We start from the raw sequence: 23,022 nt of genomic DNA, 5'->3' as shown, positions 1-23,022 counted from the left end.
AAGCTTGGGAGTGGAGCAGAGAGCTGGTTGGGGAATCTGCCAGCACACTGTGTCCCAAACGTCGGGTGCTGAGACTCCCGGCAATCATTTTTACGGTGAAGACGAGTCTTCTCTCGTGCATTAATGCTGAAAACCTGGTTAAATTCAGCGCTTTGGCCACCGGTGTTGTGCGCTGCTGTGGTGGGAGATGACACTTCTAGGTTGCCCACTTCAGAAGCCAGTATTCAGCGGCTTTTAATGGTTTAATTGTGGTGTCTGCAGCTGAGCCCCACAACTCTACTCCATACAGTACACCTCCGAAAATCATCATCCTGATATACATTTTTATCATGTTTCTGTTGTGAATGTGTAGCAAGTGCTGCTTGGCAACCCACCGTTTCTTGTTGAATTTAGCACAGAGTTCTTCTCTATGATGATGGAATCGTAATTTTCTGTCGAAGATTACACGCAGATCTCTTTCCTTTTCAACCCAGGGGATCGGGACTCCGTAAATCGCAATATACACTACCCTACATTAATATCCGGACACCTGCTTTTAGACAAAAAAAAAAAAAAGAAAGACCTTTTATTGTGTCATTTAATATTTTGTGCTGAAATATTTTGCTTTTATGACTGCCTTCGATCTTCGCGGCATACTCTCGATCAGCTTTCGATAAATCTGAGGTGATATGTTCCTCCACTCGGCCTTTAACGCAGCCACCAGTTCGGCCTTGTCCTTTGGGCGATCTCGACGTGCACGTACCCGACTGTCCAATACATCCCAAAGATGCTCGATAGGGTTCAGATCAGCACTCTGGGCTGGCCAATCCAACTTTTCCACACACATGTCCTCAAACCACTCTGTTACAACCCAAACAGTATGGCCTGGCACGTGTCTTGCTGATACAGGTATGGACCTTCCCAGAAGTACAGTATTGCCATAATGTTGGTAGTGCATAATTGTCCAGTCTGTCCTGGTATTATACAGCAGTCATGGTTTTGTCGATAACGACTAATGGGCGGAAGCCGAACCATGAAAGGAGCCCCATGCCATGACACTGCCTTCGCCAAACTTCATGTTGGGAGGATACAATCGGGGAGTAACTGTTCCCCTGACATTCGCAGCACCCAGGAACGGCCATAGATGCGAACCTCGACTCATCTGTCCATAGGACTGTTTTCCACTGTTCTACCCAGGATTCTCTCTCTTTATACTATGTCAATGGGCGTCTAGCATTTGTTGAGGTGAACAATTCTGTTGAGCGTGTCATCTTGCATACCCACTTTTGCAACTGCCTGTTCTAAGCCCAGTGTGCACATTTATAGCAGGTTCTGTGACGTGTTGCATGCATAGGACCTGTTCCCCATCCATGGAGGGGTGTCTGAATATTAATGGTTGGGCAGTGTATATAAAGATTAATTCATTTTAATTTTTCTATTTGATTTCTTAACTACCATATAATCTGAAAATTTATTTCACTTATAATTTATAATGTTTTCACTGAACACATGTTTTACATGTTATGAAAACCAAAAAAAAAAATAATTTTCGTTGGTTTTGTAACCACTGATAAATTCAAAACTAATAGATTCTCCCTCCCCTCATCATAATTGTGAAGAATAGTTCTAATAAGTTAAGTGCGCGTGCGTGAAGATTGTAGTAGTTTTGTCATTTTAATATCTATCACCAGAGGGCCTACTGCTTGGATTTTAAACCAGAAAATGTAGTATTGTATATACGTTGAGAGGGATAACTATAGAGACGTGTTATTTGATGTGTATTGTCAACAAAGTTTGGTATACGTTCATGTATTTATTGAACAGCGATCGAATTTATGTCTTTGCAGTGCCATTAGTTTTGCAAACGCTGTGCATCTCTTAAAGTTTGCATGGCGTGATGACAGGGATTCATTCATTGCGTCTGTGCTGTAGCTAAGTAACGATTAAAAAAAATAAAAAACACATCCACGTTTGTTAAATCTGCATGATTCTCGTAGTCATATCAGATATCGATCAAAGAAGCTGGATATATCAACGGTGAGCACACTTGGAATATTGAGGTGCTCCAAATCACCATCGTGTATTTTATGAGGCAAGGACACAACATTTTTTAGCTGCTTGATAACAGACATTTAATTTGACAAAAGGTGAGAAAACTGTGGTTTTCGGAGTGCACCCTGTTATACAGGTAAGTTGGGTTTTCAATTCTGAAATAATCCAGTGAATGATCTATTGTAATGATTTGCATAATTTTGCATGCCATTGTGTAATAACTGAGATTTATTTTATGTTACATAAGAATATGCTTCATAATTTGCGCTGTGGAAAAAAAAAAAAAAATCAATGCGATTTGTTTGCAAGCGCAGCGTCTACGACCATGAATTAACAGATCCTTGCATATGATAATGCAAGGATTATTATCTCTATTGAGGTACATTCTTTGAGTTGTCCTGTTTTGTTTTTAATGCCCATCTTATTTTTTTTTACTGCTCGTGTGCATTCGTGTTTATAAACATGCATATGTATATGCGAATCTGAAATTGGAGACTTTTTATTTTTTAGATATTTTGCTGCATTTAATATGCAAATGCCAATGTTTGCTATAAATATAATACTTTGTAATCGTACAGCATACATCTCATTAAACGTAAGAAGCTCGTAATATTATTTGTATTAGGAAAATTTAAAGGGTATTCGAACAAGTGGCCTGTGTTTGCACCACAAAACATGCAAATCTGGATATCCGTTTCTCGAGGAACGCTTATGAAAGAGTTTGTTTTCAAATTAAAAAAAAAAAAAAAAAAATTCATAAATGGTTTATTTTTTCCCTCATTATTAAAAAATAATAAGTTCCTGCATTAAAAAAAAAGCTGGGGGTTTTGGGTATGTTAGAATTTAAGTGGTAGTTATACCTGGTGGAATATATTTTATGCTTAAGTAGACGTGACTGTAAATGTTTTGCAAGCTGGAAACGGAAATTAAATTCAGTGTTGACGAATTAAGCAAGCAGATTAGTAAAGGATAGGTTTCGTTTTTCGTTAAAGAATCGTTTTGAAACATTTAAAAGAAACTCGAGAATTTTCAATTTATGCATAGTCTTTAGGAAGAATAGTATTAGTTGTATGGTGAAAGGAATCCTCAGACTTTTGCTGCACCAGTCGGAAAATTTAAATTAATAAAATAAATACAATAAATTAAATAATCTATGTCAGCACCTATCCAGCTGATCTTTGAATTTCTCCAAATTGTCAGCCTCAGTTACCCAAAATAACTTTTATTCCAGTAATTAACAACTTTCTGGCTAAAAGACTTTACTTCTTGGCCTTAGCTGCCCTAATGCTAATTTAAAAATTTTAACTTTTAGCATTCTTTTTGCCTTTGCGTCAACTTTTTTATTTTATTTTATTTTTATATATTTTTAATTATAGCCTTGTGTGCCTATTTTTATGTTTTGTTGATGATTATGCCAAATAAATCCCTCACCCCTAGCTTGTCTGTATTGCCACTGTCACATTTGGATGCCAATAAATAAAATTATATATAAACAACCAACTAACCAATTGCTCTGTAGCTTACAATTTTAGGATATCCAATTCCTGTTTACAAGAATGGGTCACAGGGTGAAGTGGGCAACCACAGACCTGTATGTTTGGCTTTGTGGGAATCAATAATTAAAGAAGTAATGCACAGTCATCTTAAGTTAATTTCAATAAAGCCTTAGATTCTGTTCTACATTTTTTGTTGTATTAATTGCAGCAATTTAGCATTAGGGACAAAATTACTACTGCAGATAAAGGGATGGTTAAATGGTAGGAGACAAAAGGGCAGTTATAAATGGCCATTGCTCTTGGACTAATGTTATTGGCAGAATAATACAGAATTTGGTGTTAGGCCCTTACTGATTTTAATATTCATTACTTACATTTTTGGAGATATTTCAAATCTGATGGTTAAGTTTGTAGATGTTAATGACATTAATCAGGGTATGCTGCTTCAAGAAAAACTTGATAAGCAGACGGGCAGAAAAGTTACAATTGAGGTTTGATAACAAAGCACATTACACTGCATTTTATGAACATAATTTAGACAATTTAATAATTAAGAAATAACTGTACATCACAATACTCCAAACATTTCAGAACACCTCTGTTTCTTCTATGGATAAATAGTTTAAAAAAAAAATCACTTGTTTAAATGTCTACATATGCAGAGTAGTCTGGTTACATTTTGCTAGACATGAAGAGACAAGGAAGAAATGGTTCCAAGACAGAGAGGTCAGGAGACTTGTGTTCTTACTGGATGTTGAGGGGATTCCCAGAAGTCATTTGGTTTCGCTTTACTGCAGGCTTCACCAAGCTTTAGAGAGGGTGGAGAGGTGTGTGTGCGACTTATTATACTTTCTCTGGCTACGGTGTTATGCTTTTTTTTCACTCTGTCTGTTGGGTGAAACTATTTATAGTGTCATACTGGTATACTGATAGCAGTTTTATTGAATACTGTAATGTGTACAGTTAACCTGTGGTTCTTGTCATCTGACTTGGTATCTGTTGTTGGATCCATCATGGTTTCTATACAAGTTATCCAGAAAGAGGGGCCGGAATGGTGACCAGAGTTCTTCTTTCTAAACTGTCTGGCCATGCAGTGCTTTTGGAAGTGCTGTGCACTAAATTTTTTTTTTTTAAGTGTACACAACATTCTGGAATGCAGCTGAACGTGGCCATACCTGGGTCCCAGCATGTCATGGAGTTCTCATGAAGGATTTGCACATTTATATTACTGGAATAAAAATTTTGCTTTATATCTGTTAGGAACCATATTTGCAGGAAAACTTGGAAGAACCACAGCACAGCACAAACAATTCAAAAAAATTTATTTTTTGAAGAAAAATGTATCTTCCAACACTCACTGATGAGAGATCATGTTGTCTTAATGTTAGTAAAGGATGTATGGAAGACATATGCACCCTGAAGTTTATAAAATCTGTTCACCCTGAAGTTTATAAAATCTGTTAAAAGTGTCAAGAATGGTTTCATAAAGCAAATTTTATATTTTTAAAATCTGTTTAATATAATAGTTATGATTATCCATTATTAAATTATTTTACAATTCATGTGTAAAAATCACGTGTAATTATTATTAAAGATTATAGTGATTAATTATTTTTGTATGGTGATCAGCCATGCAAGGTAAGTGCACAAAGCAATATTCATTCTGTACACTGAAAGAAAAAATTAGCAGGAACTATGATTTACTGGATTGGATTACTGGTCAAAAATCAACTAAAGCAATCGGTTGATTACTTGCCAGAGGCATAGTTAGGTTTGTGGCACCCTTGGCAAGTTGGTGGCTACGTGATATTTTTGATAATTGATAAAATCATAATAAATAATAAGCACAGTCAGACCTCTATTTAAGGAACTTCTTTATAGCGAAATTTTCTATTTAGTGATTTTTTTGAATTCCCTTTGGTAATTACATTTAAAATAATTTCCATAGAACGAAGAAAATTTTCCATATAATGAATGGATTATGAGAGGCTTAACTGGGTATTCATTGTTTATACCTCTGGCCTTCAAGCAATTTAGGCAATAGTGCTGTTGCTAAGCGTGAATTAAGAGCTAAAGAGATTAGCATCTGTAACTTAGTACCTGTAAAACCAACCCAACTACCTGTCCTACATACCGAGAGGTTGAGCTTATCAACTACTTTCTATGTATCTGTAGCCAGTTGGCAGACCAAGGTGTTTTCCACGTTCAGACAGTAGGCTCTGGTCAACCTTCTACTCTAAGCATCCTGTTAGAGATTTAGGAGAGAGTAGTTTCCTTTACCCTGACAACTAACCCCAGGGGCTCACATCTGGTGAGTATGGGCTTGGTGCACCCAGGGTCCTCAGTCGGATATCATCATCCTTCTCTTTCTTGGTGATTCACTTCTATTTCTCTCTCTTGGTAATTCAGAAAATTTTTTGCAGCATAAACCTCAGGCTTCCTTGCACCATATGGCTAATAATAATAATAATAATACACGATGGAAGAGATGGGGGGTGGTTGTTGGAGTTTTGCTTTGGAGATTAAACATGGGTTTCGTCACTTAAAACCTCCACCAACATGAAACTGTGTGTGCGTGTGAATCTTAAATGCAGTCCCAATTATGTTTGACAAACTTCCTCCAGTGTTGCATTAATGTGCCCGGAATCATCGAGAGAAGGGTTTTGAGGTTGGTGTTGAATCCATTGATATATCTGCTGTCTTGACTACTTCACCTGACAAAAAGTAACCTTCTCTTAGGGCATCTGTTAGTGGGCAAAAAGGGTAGGTAATAAGTTTATGGAGCTAAGTCTGGTGAATATGTAAGAAGAATTAATACCCGAGACTTCATCTCCTTTACGTGATTCAATGAACAAGTAATGGTGTGAGGATGGGCATTATTGTGATGCACACACACAACTGGGAACAGGAAACAACATTTTAGTGTACATCAATCATTAAAAAAATGTTCATATTTGTTTTAATACTCAAACACGTATGTTCAGGAACATTTTCTTTACACTGGACCTCAACGACAAAGCTGCCAACATCATGTTTGGAAGGTTTAATATCTTCGTTACCCTCACTTTCTTCCTCTTGTCATCGATATTGTCACTAGTTCTTAAATAATTTTTTTTTTTTTTTTTTTTGAAACTGTCCAAATGTCGAAGTCACTCGGATATTCAAATACTGTGACCATGTAAACAGAAATACGGAAAATTTAGAGCAAAGTGTGGATGATTCACTTTCACAAAATGATAATGACCATACTTATTATTATTATTAGTATAGGGTGCAAGGAAGCCTGAGGCTTATGCTGCACCAGCCAAAAAAAAATTCCAGCGTTACCCTTGGCGATTCCCTTCTACTTTTTGAGAGTCAAAAAGTAGAAGGAATCGCCAAGAAAAAAAAGAATGAATGATGATATCCAGCTCAGGACCCTGGGTGCGCCAAGCCCGTACTCACCAGAGTGAGCCCCTGGGGTTAGTTGTCGGGATAAAGGAAACTGCTCTCTCCTAAATCTCTAACAGGATGCTTACAATAGAAGGTTGACCTTATATTTGGAAGGTTGACCAGTAATTTGGAATTTCCTCTTTTCGATTTTCCTGGCTTAAAATCTCTACTCCATTTTATCAAATTTGTCTATTGGCTCTATTGATCTCCTAGTTCCACTAGGGCATCCTCAATGCAATGGGGGGGGGGAACCTGGGGTGAATTTGCATGTCACTAGATTGCTTTGAGGATGCTATTGAAGCAGTGATAGCCAAACTGAGAAAACAATAAACTAAACAGTTCTAAGAAGAGTCCCATTACAGTCCTAAGAGAATGCTGTATGAGTGAAATGCAGTGGGGGGGAACTGGGGTGAATTTGCATGTCACTAGATTGCTTCGAGGACACCCTTGTCTATGCTGACTGATTGGAGGGCATGGGATGTGTGTGGGATCCTGAATCCTCTTCCTATAGTGTCAGTTAACAGCAAATTTCTCTAAATCGGCATCGATGCCCTGGATTCTTCCGAGCATCTGGTAGGGTAGGAAGCGATCTGATAAGTGGATCGGCGCCTCCGTAGCCAGGTGGAAAGGAGCAGCAATGCGTAGCACACGCTTCTTGATTAGACCGGGGTTCGAGCCCGTCACCACCAAATACGGAGGATGCGAAAGGTCAGGGAATGACCACCGCATATCCCAGAGCAATATGGCCTTAGTTGCTAATGCTCCTAAAAACCATATAACAAAACAAAAGATAAGTGGATGCGTGGGTGAAGAGGGCAAATTGTTGGGGTGGCTCGGAGCTGGGCAGGTGGAATCCTCCAGCCACAGAGATCCCAGAATGAAGGCGATGTGATGAGACCAGTCAGCATCTTTATCATGATTACCAATCTCCTTTGTTCAATGAGAGAGGGCAGCCTGGAAATTCCCAGGGCCAGGGCCATTTCAGTTGTATGGGCTTGGGGTGGTATCCTGTGTTTGTAGGGTACCCACTTGAGGAGCCAGTACTCTGCTGCCCAGATGGGTTTTGTGTTCGTGGGTGCTGCCGACGCCCAGATTTCTGCTGCATAAAGTAGCGCGGGGGGGTATATGATGGTTCTGACTTTTTTGTTGTGGTAATCTTGTCTGAGACGTAATGAAGGTGCTGCTTCGCTCTCCATTTCAGGTGCACTGCTCGCCTGATGGTTTTTTGATGTGATGGTCAGCTTTGTGTCAAAAAACCACTCCCAAACCTAAATGACATGAAACAGGAGCATTGATCTTTGGCGAGATGGTTGTGGGCTCTTTCTTCAAGGAGTAGAGCATGCACTCAGACTTTGCTGGGTTGATATTAAGGCCAAATTGTTTGCTACTAGTGTGAGGAGTACACTATTAATTTCCTCTGTGATCATATTGGGGTCTGCATTTGTTTGGATGGTGGTCAGTATTTTTAAATCGTCAGCATAAGAAAATATATCTGGTCTCTGATTACTGTTTTAAATCTTCTGATGTCAACGTTTGCTCAGATTGTGTCAGTGAAATTATTCTTGTAGGGATGAAATCCTTTATTCCACACTCCACCTTAAAATCTCGTCCTTTATCTAAACCTTTTTTTCCCAATAAGTGTTCAAGATAAGAATGTTGCATAATTGCAATTAGCTTGCATCCAAATCTCCAGGTTAATTTTTTGCCTACATTGCAGCGCACAATAATTGGCAAGCAGTTATTTATCAGTCCAAAGTAGATTTTGAACAGGCTGAGTAGAAAATTTGCTTCTTGCCCATATAGTAATCGTTTTTTAGTCTCTTTCCAAAGCTGTTAGCCACAACTTTTTCCCATCTGTACCCCAATCTCTGTTAAAACCTGATTGTTCTATTATCACCTCAGGTAAAGATAAAGCCAATCTGCTAGCATTTTACTTTTCTTCTAACTCTTGTATTGATAAACTTGGTAAATCACCTCCTACCCCAGTACGCTCCTTTCAGTGTCTCCTGTGGTCTTCTGTTAGAAGTATGTCAGAAAAATTTTGAACGATCTTGATGCTAAGAAAGCACCACATTTGTATGATATTTCACCACTTGTTCTCAGAACCTGTGCTTTTGAGCTTACTCTGTTCTGTGTTGCCTTTTTATGCTTTCTTATTCCACTGATGCTTTTCATTCTGCTTGAAATTTGCTTATATCTAGCCAGTTCCTAAAAAAAGGGTGACAAATCCCCCCCGTCCAATTATCGTCCCATTGCACTTCTATTCATTCTACAGTAATGGAGAAATCCATTAACTACCAACTCCTGAACTATATAGAAACCTTCCATGTGATCAGTGGTAACCAGTATGGACTCCATCAGTGTTAATCTACTGGGGATATACTGGCCTACGTTACCCATCTATAGACAAATTCAGTGGAAAAGTTTGTGAAACTGAAGCAGTTGCTCTTGATATTTGAAAGGCTTTTGATCCTGTTTGCCATAAAGGCTTTCTAAATAAGCTTCCATCTTATGGATAGCCAACTGTTTTTGTAATTGGGTATCCAATTTTCTCTCTGAGTGTTCACTGCAGATGATAGTAGATGGTTCTTTGTCTTCTAACTTCTCTGCTAATGCCGATGTTCTTGAAGGTTCAGTTCTCTCTCCCAGTCTTTTCCTCTTGTATATTAATGTATATATTGACTGGAAATCCTATCTATAGTTTTTCTGATGATAACACATTGCATTCCACCTTCTAGTTTGAGAAACCTTACCCTGCACAAACAGCTTCAACTCCTCGAATATCCAGTACTGATTCTTTGCTAATCTCCAGATAATCCTCCAGTGGGGTAAAGATAAGTTAGTTAATTTCATTCTTTCTAAAGTCCTGGTTTATATCTTGCAAAAAGGATACTTCTTCTCCTGTGCTTATCTTTGACAACACACTCAGATTTCTAGACAGGCTCACATCTATATTATGGATTACAGTGACTGCTAATCTCTCTTGGCATAAGCACATCACAAATATTGCTTCCTCTGCATCTAAAAAACTAAGGTTTCTCTTTCACCCTCAGCATTACTTTCCTTCTAACAAATCTGAAATTTCCCTTACCAGCAATGTTGTTCCCACATCTGTGGCATTCCCCCATAACCTGTCTCAGGCTCCTAGACTCCATTCAAAACAGGCAGTTAGCTTAATTAATGACCCATATCTTACAGTCTCTCCACTTCCTGTCTCATAGACATTCTATTTCTACTACATGTCTTTTCCATAGATACTTTCATGGGCTCATTTCTTCTGAAATGGCTTCTAAACTAGTCTGAATACCCTGCAACCAGTCACCATCCATTTACTGCCCTACTTCAGACTAAGAGAACCAACTTTACTTCTTTCTCCTTTTTCCCTTCAGCTTCTGTTTTCTGGAACAACCTCCCTTTGCATGTATTTCCTGAAAATTATAATTTACAAGAATTCAAGTCTAATGTCAACAAGTATCTTCTTTTGTCTTCTTAACCTTCAACTCATGCATGGTAATAAGCACTATAGGTTTTAATACCTTTTGCGTTTGGGGTTTTTATGAAAAATGAGAAAAAATAATAATTTTTGTGGTTTTCACGTGAATGACCTTTGTACATTAAAGTGGCATACATTAAAATTCGGTCATTTGATGGCCAAACTGAGAAAACAATAAACTGAACAGTTCTAAGAAGAGTCCCATTAGAGTCCTAAGAGAAGGCTGTATGAGTGAAATGCAATGGGGTGTGAGAATTTGTCAGGTGCCATGCCACCGTTTTTGTAACTATTTGGATTTTGCGTGAAGAATGGAATGTAATCAGGCAAGTGCTGATGCTATGTTTGTTTATAGTTTCAGGTTACTTGTTTTCCTCCTCTGCTAGGTCAGTAAATATCTACTGTTTTAGCTTAGTTGTTTTTGAAAGATTTGTTAACCTTTTTGACAGCATAAAGACGATAACACAAAACCCAGTATTCTCTCAGAATAGCCAGTATCTGCAGGAGCAACCTAAATAAAATAAATCTGCAGCCCTTGCCAATCCGCTGCAGGATGGAAGTTTCCTCAACAAGTCATGTTTGAGGGAAATGGACCATAATCTGCCATGCTGGTCCAGCGCAGGTTGGCAGATCAACTGTATTTAGCAGTCAGGGGCTTGAACCCCAGTCTACTCAGAGCATGTGCTACTGCACTCCTGCTCCTAACCACCTGACTACTGAGGCTGTCTGGTTATGTAATTTCAAATTTCGTGCTCTCTCTCTGAGTGCTGCCAAATTTTAAATAAATTTTAAAATAATCCTGAAAATGGGAGTAGCTAATAATATTGAATACACATAATAATTTTTCAATAATATTATTTTATTTTATTATTTTATTCATTATTTTATTCATTTGTAAATATGAAGAGGATCAGAGTAAACCAGATAGCACCCTTCATATTGAAAAATAGTACAGTTACGGCTAATCCGACTGATGATTTGAATAGATACTTTGTATCAATCTTCACACGACTGAAATGTGACGATTGATAAAGTATCTATTCAACTCGTATCAATCTTCACAGTAGAAGTTTCCTTTTGGAATGAGTGTATTTTGTTAGTAAACATGAGCACTGTAGGATAAGTGATATTGATATTATAGAAGAGAGCCTAACTGAAAGACTGTTGAGCTTGAAAGTTGGTAAGGTGTAGGTACTAATTGTTATTATCAGGTCATATTGAAGGAGGCTTTGAAGAAGTGCATTAAACCATTAGTGTTAATTGTGAGTTCATCTTTGGACTGAAGAGGTAATTCTCTTGCACTGAGATGTATCAGTCTTGCTAATCCACAAAGGGTGTAGCTAAGGAAGAGATGGGCAACTATAGATTGATCAGTTTTACCTCAGTGGTATGGAGGTTATTGTTATTTGGTTTTTAGGAGCATTAGCAACTAAGGCCATATTGCTCCGGGGATATGCAGTGGTCATTTCCTGACCTTTCTGCATCCTCTGTATTTGGTGGTCACAGGCTCGAACCCCGGTCTAATCAAGAAGCGTGTGCTACGCACTGCTGCTCCTGCCCACCTGGCTATGGAGGCGCCTATTATGGAGGATCCGTGGAGTCTGTGAGTCAACAAGGTTGCATTAAGGGATCATCTTGAGAGGTGTAATATCTCAAATAGTTTGCAACATGGCTTTGTAAATGGAAAATCTTGTTGGTTAGCCTAAACTACTATGGCATGGTTTGCCCAGAAGTTGGATACAGAGTGAGAAAGTGCATTTTAAAAGGCTGTGATTCAGAGGGCAACTGCCCCCCCCCTCAGTTCTTCCCTGAGCCACAGCACTCCCATTAGCTTGAGCCTTTTGCTTTGCTGCTTTGGTCTGAGTCATGATTTCGATTTAATTTCAATAAAATTTCAATTTCAGTACAAAATTAAAACCCTAAACTTGTATCCCAACACAGTTATAATGCTATATTTATGTTTCAGTATCGACTGTTATCTACGAAATTCCTTTATATAACTTCCGTATCAAGTTAAGTATTAATTATTTATGTTACGTAACCTAAGTCGTTATATGTATAGTTAAAAGTACAATTTAATTGACAATGAAGTTCAACAAGGTTAATTATCTGATTAATTGACAATATTATGTACTATACTATACTATACTATATTAAGCTTATGCTATCTAGTTTGAGATATTTTGTATCCCGTAACAATGGCGGCAATTTACGAATGGTAAACACGTGGATTTGATACCCTTACCGATACTAAGTAATACCTACAAAATCTCTATCTAAGTTACTTTAAACTAAGTATCGTAAATAGGAATATAAAGAGGACAAAGATCAGAGTCCAAAGGCAAAGCAGAGGCTTTCTTCCCCCCCCCCCCCCCCTTCTCCAATGCTGGTTTACCCAGACCTCCTGAACTATAGGACTGGCCCTGTTTGACATAACTATACTTGTGCTTTAGCAAAGCATTTGACAAGGTCACACATATATGGTTACTGTACAAGCTGTAGTGTGTTGGGATAATGGGCAAGATTCTAACCTGGATTAAGGATATTATAAATGATAATCCTTCAGAGTGGTCCAGCATTATTAATGGAACCCTTGAAGGTTTGATGCTGTGCCATTTGTGTTTCTGATTTTGAGTGATCAGAAGGAGGTAATTTAAAACTGAGTGAAAGGAGGTAATTTAAACCTGAGTGAAAATACCTAGTTAAGTCATTAGTTCCAATGCTGGATTTAAGTAATCTGTGCCTTGCATACCTACATATTAAAAACAGAAGCTTAACAGTAATTGCATTGGTCTGAAAGTTCTGCAAATGTGGAAGACTCTGGTGCAACATCACTATTGCACCCTGTTAATTTGGCATCCATTGATGTCATTCATAAATGCCTTTTTTTTTTTTATTTTTTATCTGCCTGTCTCTTTTCATAATTGTTCACATTTATTTACCTATTAATCCCTGAAAAAAATATTTGGTAAGGTTTTTTTGGCTGCCTAGAACATTAAATATTTTTAAAACTAGAGAAAAACTAGTAGCCTAGTACTAGTAGTTCAGCCTGTAATCATCATACTTATCAAAAAAGTGAATGATTTGGGTGGTGCTACTCAATCTAATTAAAGAAGCCAGTGCATCACGTGAATGTATTTGCTCTCTCACATACACACGAAAAAAAAAAGATCACTTTGAAAATAAAAATAAATTCAGCTTATTTCTACAGTTGACTCAATGGGTCTATATTAATTGTAAATTAAAGATGAAATGCACAAGGCATAATTATATATGGGTTTTAAGTAATTAACTATATAATATTGGTGTAGATACACCATAGTTTACCTATAAATTTAGACTATGTATGTAGTGTAAAAGGCATTGTTTTAATTGTATCTCATATTGTGGCTGCCTTCACAATGAGATACCAGGTATTGCACTACTTTGAATAAGTAACACTTCTCTAGTATACAAGACTATTGTTATTTATTCTGTGTAAATACCACCAGCCAGACGGCACCGTTTCAAAGCTGTTGGCCTATCATCAGTGGGTTTAAATTTATGGGTAAACTATGGTGTATCTACACCGATATTATGTAGTTAATTACTTAAAACCCATATACAAAGGGTACTAGGAAAGTTTTGCAATACAGCTTTGTTTATTTAATTTTTTCAAAGTAATTTCCTCTACATTCAATACACCTCTCCATCCTCCGAAACCAATCTTTAAACCAGTTCTGTCAAGTTTCACTAGGGAGTAAAACACACTCGTTGTCCCAAGCCCGTAGAAGGTCCTCATCACTGGAAAACCGCCTCCCTTTTAGCTTCATTTTCACATGCGGGAACAGTGCAAAGTCGCAGGGAGCAAGGTCTGGACTGTAGGGAGGGCGCTCGAGAAGTTTCAGTCCTGTCGTGGTCAAATATTCGGTGCAGGCTTTGGCGCGGTGAGCTGCAGCATTATCGTGATGGAGGTACCAGGTGTCCATTCTTGACTTTGGCCGCAGGTTCTTCATAGATCCAATGACTTTAGGCAGGCATTGTTCAGTATACCACTTAGCTGTGACTGTCTTCTGCGTGTCCAAAACGACACGTTCCACAAATCCACTCGATTTGAAAAATACAGCTATCATTTTCTTCTTTACAGATCGGGATTTTCTGACAATTACGGGTGTGTCGTCATCATCAAAGACCCAAACTTTGTTTTGAGCCTTGGTCCGCAGATCGTAATAGTACAGCCAAGTCTCGTCACCTGTCACGATGTTGTTCACATACCGAGATTGTCCCTTATCAAACTTTTTTAACATCTCCCGGCACCAAGTCACACGTCGTGTCATCTGCTCTTCAGTCAGTTGATGCGGCACCCAGAGAGAACAAAGTTTCTTCACGTGCAAATGATCTTGCAGAATCGAACGAATTGCTGATGCATTTAGGCCCAAAGTATCCTCTATCTGTTGGTAGGTCACTCGCCTGTTTTCGTCAAGCATTTTCCTCACAGCAGTAACGTTTTCCTCAGTAACTGACGTTCGTGGCCTTCCCGGCCTCTCAGAATCCTCCAGAGTGAAATTTCCCCTTTGGAATTCTCTATACCACCTGAATATCATTGTATGATGTGGACAATCATCATCTAGTGCAAGAGTCATTTCTTCTAAGCACTGGTCTATGGTTAAACCACGCACGAAATTATACCGCAAAACTGTCCTTATCTCATTTCGTGACCATGATGCCATCGCAAGCACTTTACACTCTCACTACTAATGAATAACTGAGCCCATCGACTTGGCGCGGCGGCTACTATGCACGTATGAACATGTCTCAACATGCAGCAACAAGCAGCTTCCTGTGATTCATTGTTGCGTCATATTGCAAAACTTTCCTAGTACCCTTTGTATAATTATGCCTTGGGCATTTCATCTTTAAATACATTATCTGGACACCATTTGGCATCTCTCATACTGTAATGGCTTGTTGCATTACTAGGATACCTGCCCACCCACCGATGATAGGCCAACAGCTTTGGTGCCATCTGAGTGGTGGTATCCACTGAGAATAAATATTAATAGTCTTCTCTTCTAGAGAAGTATTACTTATTCAAAGTAGTGCAATACAGTACCTGGTATCTCATTGTGAAGGCAGCCACAATATGAGATACAATTAAAATGATGCCTTTTACACTACATACTTAGTTTAAATTTATGGTTAAACTGTGGTGTATCTACACTGATATTATATAATTAATTGTAATTTAAAATTTAGCCCAAATTAGGGTCTTTCAGAGTAATACATTTCTCTAATAACCTCATAATAGAAACTCATAAATCCATCATTCTCAGGGACATGGACATACTGGATTTTTGTAAATTCCTGTTTTGAAGGTTGTGTATAGCCTAAGTATTCAGGGGTAATTTATTTTTATTAGCTAATACAGTAATTCTGATTCCTATAATCTTCACAGAATGAATGATAGTCATCAGGATTTAACCAAGATATTAACCTATACCACCAGGTTGGTCCGGTGGAGATATATATATATATATATATATATATATATATACATACACAGTCAGTTCTGCTATAAGGTGCATTTTTGCAATGTGAATTTGCTCCAACACAACTGATATATTAGGGAACAATATATAGAAATAAAGAGGAATTTACCTCAATGCTTTTTTGTAGTGAAGCATTCTACAAAAAAGCATTGAGGTAAATTCTTCTTTATTTCTATATATTAATACAAATGTAGAACTCATTGAGCATTATAGTTCTGTTTTATTTATCCTAACTGGGGAACCATGCGAGTATAACGTGATTTTCGCGTTGGCTCATGCACGATTTTGTCTGAAAGTAACACTAGGTGAACGCAAACCCCAGCACCAAGCTGAATGTGCCGACCTGTGCAGCAATACACAAGTTTATGAAGCTTAAAAAATGTCACACAGCAAATGTACGAGTGCAGTATTTCCTATTTACTGTAGTTGTTATTGGTCTGAGATACTGTTGTCATTCACTGTATTCATAAGATAACACGCAGTATTGTAGGCCAGCTCATGTTTTCAGGAGCTCATATTTTTCTGTTTGAACAAAAATTGCATGAGCAGAGGAGCACATTTCTGGAGGACACTACCATAAAACAATAAAATAATTTGCAGTTCTCGGTTTATTTGGCTTTTCAGTTAGTGCAATCTAATTATAAACATGTAGTAAACTCTATCTTACTATATTTGCGATAATACCAATAGATGGAATTTTGTGGGTTTTTACAGTATTATGGTTAAATGAAATGTGTTTCCCCTTCCATGAAATCTTCACTCATATAAAAAACAAATTTTCAGAATCTTCTCTTTATTCCTATTTTTTTAATCTTCGTAAACTTGTCTCACTTGTGCAATTTGTGCATCCCATGTTCGTGTTAATTAATTGCTCATCTTTTTACTGTTTTAAATTTTACAATCCAAAAAAAAAAAAGAAAATGTCAGTGAACAGAAATATCAATCAAACTCAGTATCTTGTCAAGGTAAAGTGCTTTATTTACTCTAATATTTATTTATTTTTTAAGATGTTTAAACCTGTGTTAGCAATTTTATTGGGTTTTTATTTGAGTGTTCTGCCTCTATCCCTATTTTTCCTATAAGCCCTGTTGCTTTCAACATGCAAAATACCATAATGTGGAGATTTTTAGGAACAGGTGTACCACATTATAGCAGAAATGACTTTGTGTGTGTTTCTTAAGAAATTAAAGGTCACTGGTTCAAATGATGCTGCCAGAATGGGTGTTGTGATTGTACAATATTTTGTATTAGGAAGTATAAATAGTGCAATATAATTTCAGCAATTGAATCACCTTAAATACTGTGAACTATTGAATTTCTCACAGAATGAATGATTTTATGCATTGAAAATACATAGTTAACAGCGACATGCAATTTGGAAAATATATAAAACAGAAAGAAGTTGATGTTTGGATATTAATGCATAAATTTGGCATCGGAAGTTACAACAGTCAGCTTATTTTCCCTCTGCCCTTATATGGTTGGCTGTCTTCAGAACTATTCAAGAAAGTTCACAGATTTTTGAGATTCTTCTGTATTTATTATTATATTCTTTATTAATAGATAAAAAATACAATATTAAATTTATAAATACAGTAGAATCAATATTAATTTAATATTGATTCTACTGTATTTAATATAAAGTTATATAAATGAATTAGGCTTAGCCACCACAGAATTCTCTTGGACTAAGTCCGGATTTTTCCCTTCAGATCCTCCCCGTGAGATTGCAACCACTAGTTGGCTGCATCTGACAAAAGAGAAAAGGAAAAAAATTTCTATCATTCATACCTTTCCTGTAGCTATCCAATTCCACTTTGAATTTTTGATCTTATATAACCTGAAATATACCTTCAGCCTCTATATACCTCTATCAGATCTCTCTTTAGATGTCTAACTTCAAAGCTAGCTGCCAAGTTTTGCAGTCTGCTCTTTCTAGGCCATTCTTCATATTGACATTGATTAGCACCCATTACCATCTGATTGCCCTTTCTGAACCTTTTTTTAGAAGTTCTATTTCTTTCTTAAAGTATGACCTTCAGATCTGAACACAATATATTAAATGCAATTGCACCATCATCTTATATAAAGAGACAGTGACATCCTTTTTACTAATTGTGAAACTGTATGAAAATTTCATCTGATTGAATCGTAACATCAAAGTTCCTTTTTTGTCCCGAACCACTTTTAACTCCATTTTCTACTAGCTTATAAATAACTTCTTGGTTTCTGTTCCCTAGGTGCAAAACCTTTTCATTTAGAAGCATTGAAGTTCAGTTACCATTTTAGACCATTTGTGCAATCATTTTAATGCAGCAGCAACAGTAGTGGTAGTAGTAGTGGAAATGATGGAAGAAAGCAAGCTTATATAGCATCAGCCAAAAAAAAAAAAAAAAAAAACAGTTCACTCATCTGTACCCTCCAAGAATTTGTCTAGATCATTCTCTGAATTGATTTGGTTTACTCCAATGCTATTTCCACCAAATCCACTTCGCTAGCCTCTTTTCTACCAGTAATTCTTGAACATCTTTAGTAGTCATATCATTAAACCTTCTTAGCAATATCTACTATCGCACTGATTCCATTTTCTGCTGGTTCAACCATATTTCCTGAATGAACTGACTCTGGCCATACATTTTTTCAACATGGTTTTATTTCTTTGATTGATAAAGTTATGATTTTGATACAGTCCACAATTGAGAAATGGTTCCATGTCTCCATCACTTCAATAGATTTGGAATCAGTTTTTTCCAAAATCCATTGTAAATTTTCTGATGTTATGAATTTTAACAGTAGATATAATGCCTTGACCTAATGGCTGAATTAAAGAAGTTGTATTACGTGGTAGGAACAGTACTTAAATCTTTTGGATGATCCAATAGTAATAAAACTTTTACTAGATTTTTTCACTTTAAATAGTTTTCCAGAGCTGGCACAAAACACTTGTGCCAGCTCTGGAAATTTAGAAATCATTCTTATAATAAATCGACAGTTACCCAAATTATGCCTAAATTTCTTAGGTATAATTTAGGGCTGGAATTTAATTTCCAACAAAGAAATTATTCCAATACAGTTCTTAAGAACAAAATTTAGTGATGCTTCAAAGTCATAATTTTTTTTTTTTTTTTTTTTTTTTGTGGTCTCAAACAAGCACAAGTTCCTAGCACAGAATTTTCCCAATAATTTTTTTTGTATAACGACTAGTGAGTCAACAGTGGGGATTCACAAAAAAAGAATGGAAATGTTGAAAAATGGCATCCAACATAATATTAGTAGGGTTTTCTCTGCATAAATGCTCAAAAATATCATGCTTTCCGAGGTTTGCCGAAATTCTCTGTTGTGCGAGAATTGCTGCAATTTATCAATTGTGTTAGAGCGAAACAGTGTTGTAGAAGTACCGTGTTATATGGGGGCTGCCTGTATATCCTTAGTAAAAGGGCGCTGAAAAATCTTTCTGTCCAGGGTGTAGAAATACCTTGGTTCGGCTCTGCTGCCCATTCAAGTTGCTTATAGAGATTATTTGTCATATTTCTCAGAATTGTTTGATCTGTATCATCATCCCTTTACTGCTAGTCATCTTATGTCACACCAACTCAACACCCATCTGAACAGTCTGATTTCTTTCAGGAGCTTTTGATAAGAAGCATGAATCTTCCCCCCCCCCCCCCCCTTGACTCTTCCTGTCCCTCCTGAACACACTGTACAGTTGATAACCAATAACCACTGCCATATGTTATGCTTATATTGAGTTTTTGGATTTTTATATAACAAGAATCTTGTTGAACACTGTTAAGATTAACAAAGATATTCCTTGCTGAAAATTTCTGTTGTCAGCTACAAAACTGATATTAGGTGTATGTTATAACACACAAGGGTAAATAAGTACCAATTAAATCATAGCCAAGAAAGAAAGTAAACATATGAAAGGGAATTTCACAAAAAAAGTGGAAAAAACGGATCCACCCATATTACAGCCGATGATAGTAATATGATTATACAAGAAAACTCATGGAAATACTATGGAAGGTTGAGTGCAGTTAGATCAAATAACAGTTTTTGACCCCTTGATCCTAGATTAGGCTGTTGTTTCTAGATCAATAGTGCAGAATTTCAGCAAGGTTTATTAATCAGTCCATGATGATAAAATCCTCTGCCCATATTTCTCTGGTGGACTTATTAATAACTCTAGTTATATTCCCAAATCAAAGGCATTAATGCTTACCATTTAGCATACTGGAGAAGACAGTTCATATATGAAGTAATATAGGCTGGGTTTTTGGTGTGACCCAAGCCAAAATAATGGCTAAATTCCTACAATGGAATTGTCGTGGATTCCGGCGAAATATAGATGACATCAAGGCCCTCCTGCAAAAGCACGAGCCAGTTTGCTTTTGCTTGCAGGAGACATATCTAAAGGCAAATGATGATCCCACCATGCACAACATCACAGTTTTTCGAAAGGATAGAATTGCGGACGGCTCTGTACATGGGGGAGTGGCTATCCTTGTGGGTAACCATACCCCAGTGCAGCCCTTGCTAATTACAACCAGCATAGAGGCTGTTGCAATTCGCCTTTCAGTGGGATTCTTATTAACTGTATGCTCTATTTATTTGCCACCTGGGACTGACATCTCCCAGGCAGACCTTGATGATCTTCTAACGCAGTTGCCTCCCCCTTTCTTACTTCTCGGGGATATGAATGGACATAACACCATGTGGGGTAGTGCTAACATCAACGGAAGGGGACGAGTCATAGAGCATATGCTCAATGACAATGACCTTTCCCTTCTAAATACTGGAACAAACACCTTTTTCCACATGCCTACCCGTACCTTTTCTGCCATTGATCTCTCTATCTGCTCCCCTTCTCTGCTCCCTTCACTCACTTGGGAAGTGGAGGAGAATCCATACGGAAGTGATCACTTCCCTGTGATAACCTTGTTACACAGTGGGAGACCATGTCTTCCCTTCAGGTTACCACGGTGGAAGTTTGATCAGGCTGACTGGACTGCCTTCCAACATCAGGCAAATTTTGATCTTAGTACAGTCAGTCAAGAGCCTATCAATGATGCAGTTAAGTACATCACAGAAAATATTGTCCAAGCAGCTGCGAATACTGTTCCAAAAACATCTGCCCGGTTTCCACCATTTCCCACACCCTGGTGGAATTCACAATGCACAGCAGCAAAAAAGGCTCAAAACAAAGCGTGGGGGATATTCCGCCGATATCCTACCACGACCAACCTTATAGCCTTTAAACGTGCGCGAGCCAAAGCACGCTACATCCGTCGTCAGAGTCAAAAGGAATCGTGGATCCGTTTTACATCATCTACTAACCAGTCTACCAACTCTAAGGTAGTCTGGGATAAAATCCGGAAAATGAAGGGAAAATACACAGCGCACCCCTCATCGGTCCTTGAATATAATGGATGTACTATTGCAGACTTTACTGCAATAGCGAATGCTCTTGGGGAAACTTTTTCTAACATCTCCGCAACATCATCTTACTCCCCAGAGTTTCTGGTCCTAAAGCGCAACGCTGAAAAACAGGCCCTTAAATTCACATCGAAGGGTTCCCACCCATACAATGGGCCATTTAATATCCATGAGCTGAAAACAGCACTCGCCCGTACAAAGGCTACCGCTGTTGGACCAGACAACATCCATTATGAAATGATCAAACATCTTTCACCAGAATCCATGGACCGTCTGCTCCTCCTGTACAACAGAATCTTCCTCGAGGAGCACTTTCCGGAAACCTGGCGCAAGGCAACTATTCTTGCTTTTGCTAAGCCAGGAAAGGATCCTAAATATCCAAAAAACTATCGTCCTATTGCTCTGACCAGCTGTCTGTGCAAAATATTGGAGAGAATGGTCAATGCTCGGCTCTTATGGTATTTAGAATCGAATGACCTTCTCTCCCACTTTCAGTGCGGCTTCCGAAGAAATAGGTCCACATTGGACCACTTAGTTAGACTGGAAACATCTATCCGAGATGCTTTCCTAAAAAGAGAACATTTGGTGTCTGTGTTCTTTGACATGGAAAAAGCGTACGACACAACTTGGAGATTTGGTATTTTAAAAGACCTATACAATCTCGGTCTGAGAGGCTACCTTCCCATTTTTATTAAAAATTTTTTATCCTGCCGTTATTTTCAAGTTCGTGTAGGATCCTCCCTTTCGCGGCCTTTTTGCCAAGAGGAGGGGGTACCACAAGGATCTGTCTTAAGTGTTACGCTTTTTGCCATTAAAATAAATTCTATTTCAGAACAACTTCCTCCAACTGTAAACAGTGCACTCTATGTCGATGACTTCAGCATATTCTCTCAATCATGCAATATGAGGGTTATTGAGAGACAACTGCAACAAGCTATTGACCATGTTAACATCTGGGCCACGGCCAATGGTTTCAGGTTCTCACCGGAGAAGACCGTTTGCGTCCATTTTTGTCGCAAACGTAACCTCCACCCTGAGCCTGAATTACGACTTGGACAAAGCACCATCCCAGTCGTATCAGAGGCAAAATTCCTGGGACTCATTTTTGACAAAAAGTTGACATTTGTTCAACACATTCGTCAGCTACGTACGAAGTGTACGAGAGGGCTTAACATCCTCCGCTCTCTCTCTTCTACCTCTTGGGGTGCAGACCGATGCACTCTACTACGTCTGTACCGTGCACTTGTACGCTCAAAATTAGATTATGGGTCTCAGGTGTATGCATCTGCCAGAAATAGCGCTGTTCGTTGGCTTGACCCCATCCATCACCAAGCCATTCGTATCGCTACTGGTGCATTCCGAACATCACCTGTCCAAAGTCTGTATGTAGAAGCAAATGAACCATCCTTGTCGCTTCGACGAATGCAGTTGTCTCTACAATATGCCTTCAAGCTGAAGTCCCTGCCGGACCATCCCACGTGGACATCCGTTTTCGAGCCACGATGGGAAAATCTTTATAACACACGGCGGACCGCCAATCGCCCATTCGGCATTCGTGTTCAAGAGCTACTCAATGAGCTTAACATCTCGGTAGACAAGGTTGCTCGAT

At 38.1% G+C, this 23,022-nt stretch overlaps 1 protein-coding gene across 1 annotated transcript in view; it reads left to right on the top strand.

Moving 5' to 3' along the window:
• Nucleotides 1-1,766: 1,766 nt before the first annotated feature.
• Nucleotides 1,767-23,022, top strand: part of trc (Serine/threonine-protein kinase tricornered) — a 188,593-nt gene continuing 167,337 nt past the window's right edge. The window contains exon 1 of the mRNA XM_090383881.1: nucleotides 1,767-2,167. The gene's annotated coding sequence lies outside the window, so the exon portion shown is untranslated. The remainder of the gene's footprint in view (nucleotides 2,168-23,022) is intronic.

This window comes from Mastigoproctus giganteus, chromosome 10 (assembly GCF_048544385.1).
Source record: "Mastigoproctus giganteus isolate SK-2022 chromosome 10, ASM4854438v1, whole genome shotgun sequence".
NCBI classification, from domain to species: Eukaryota; Metazoa; Arthropoda; class Arachnida; order Uropygi; family Thelyphonidae; genus Mastigoproctus; species Mastigoproctus giganteus.
This window is presented reverse-complemented; position numbering and strand designations above follow the sequence as displayed.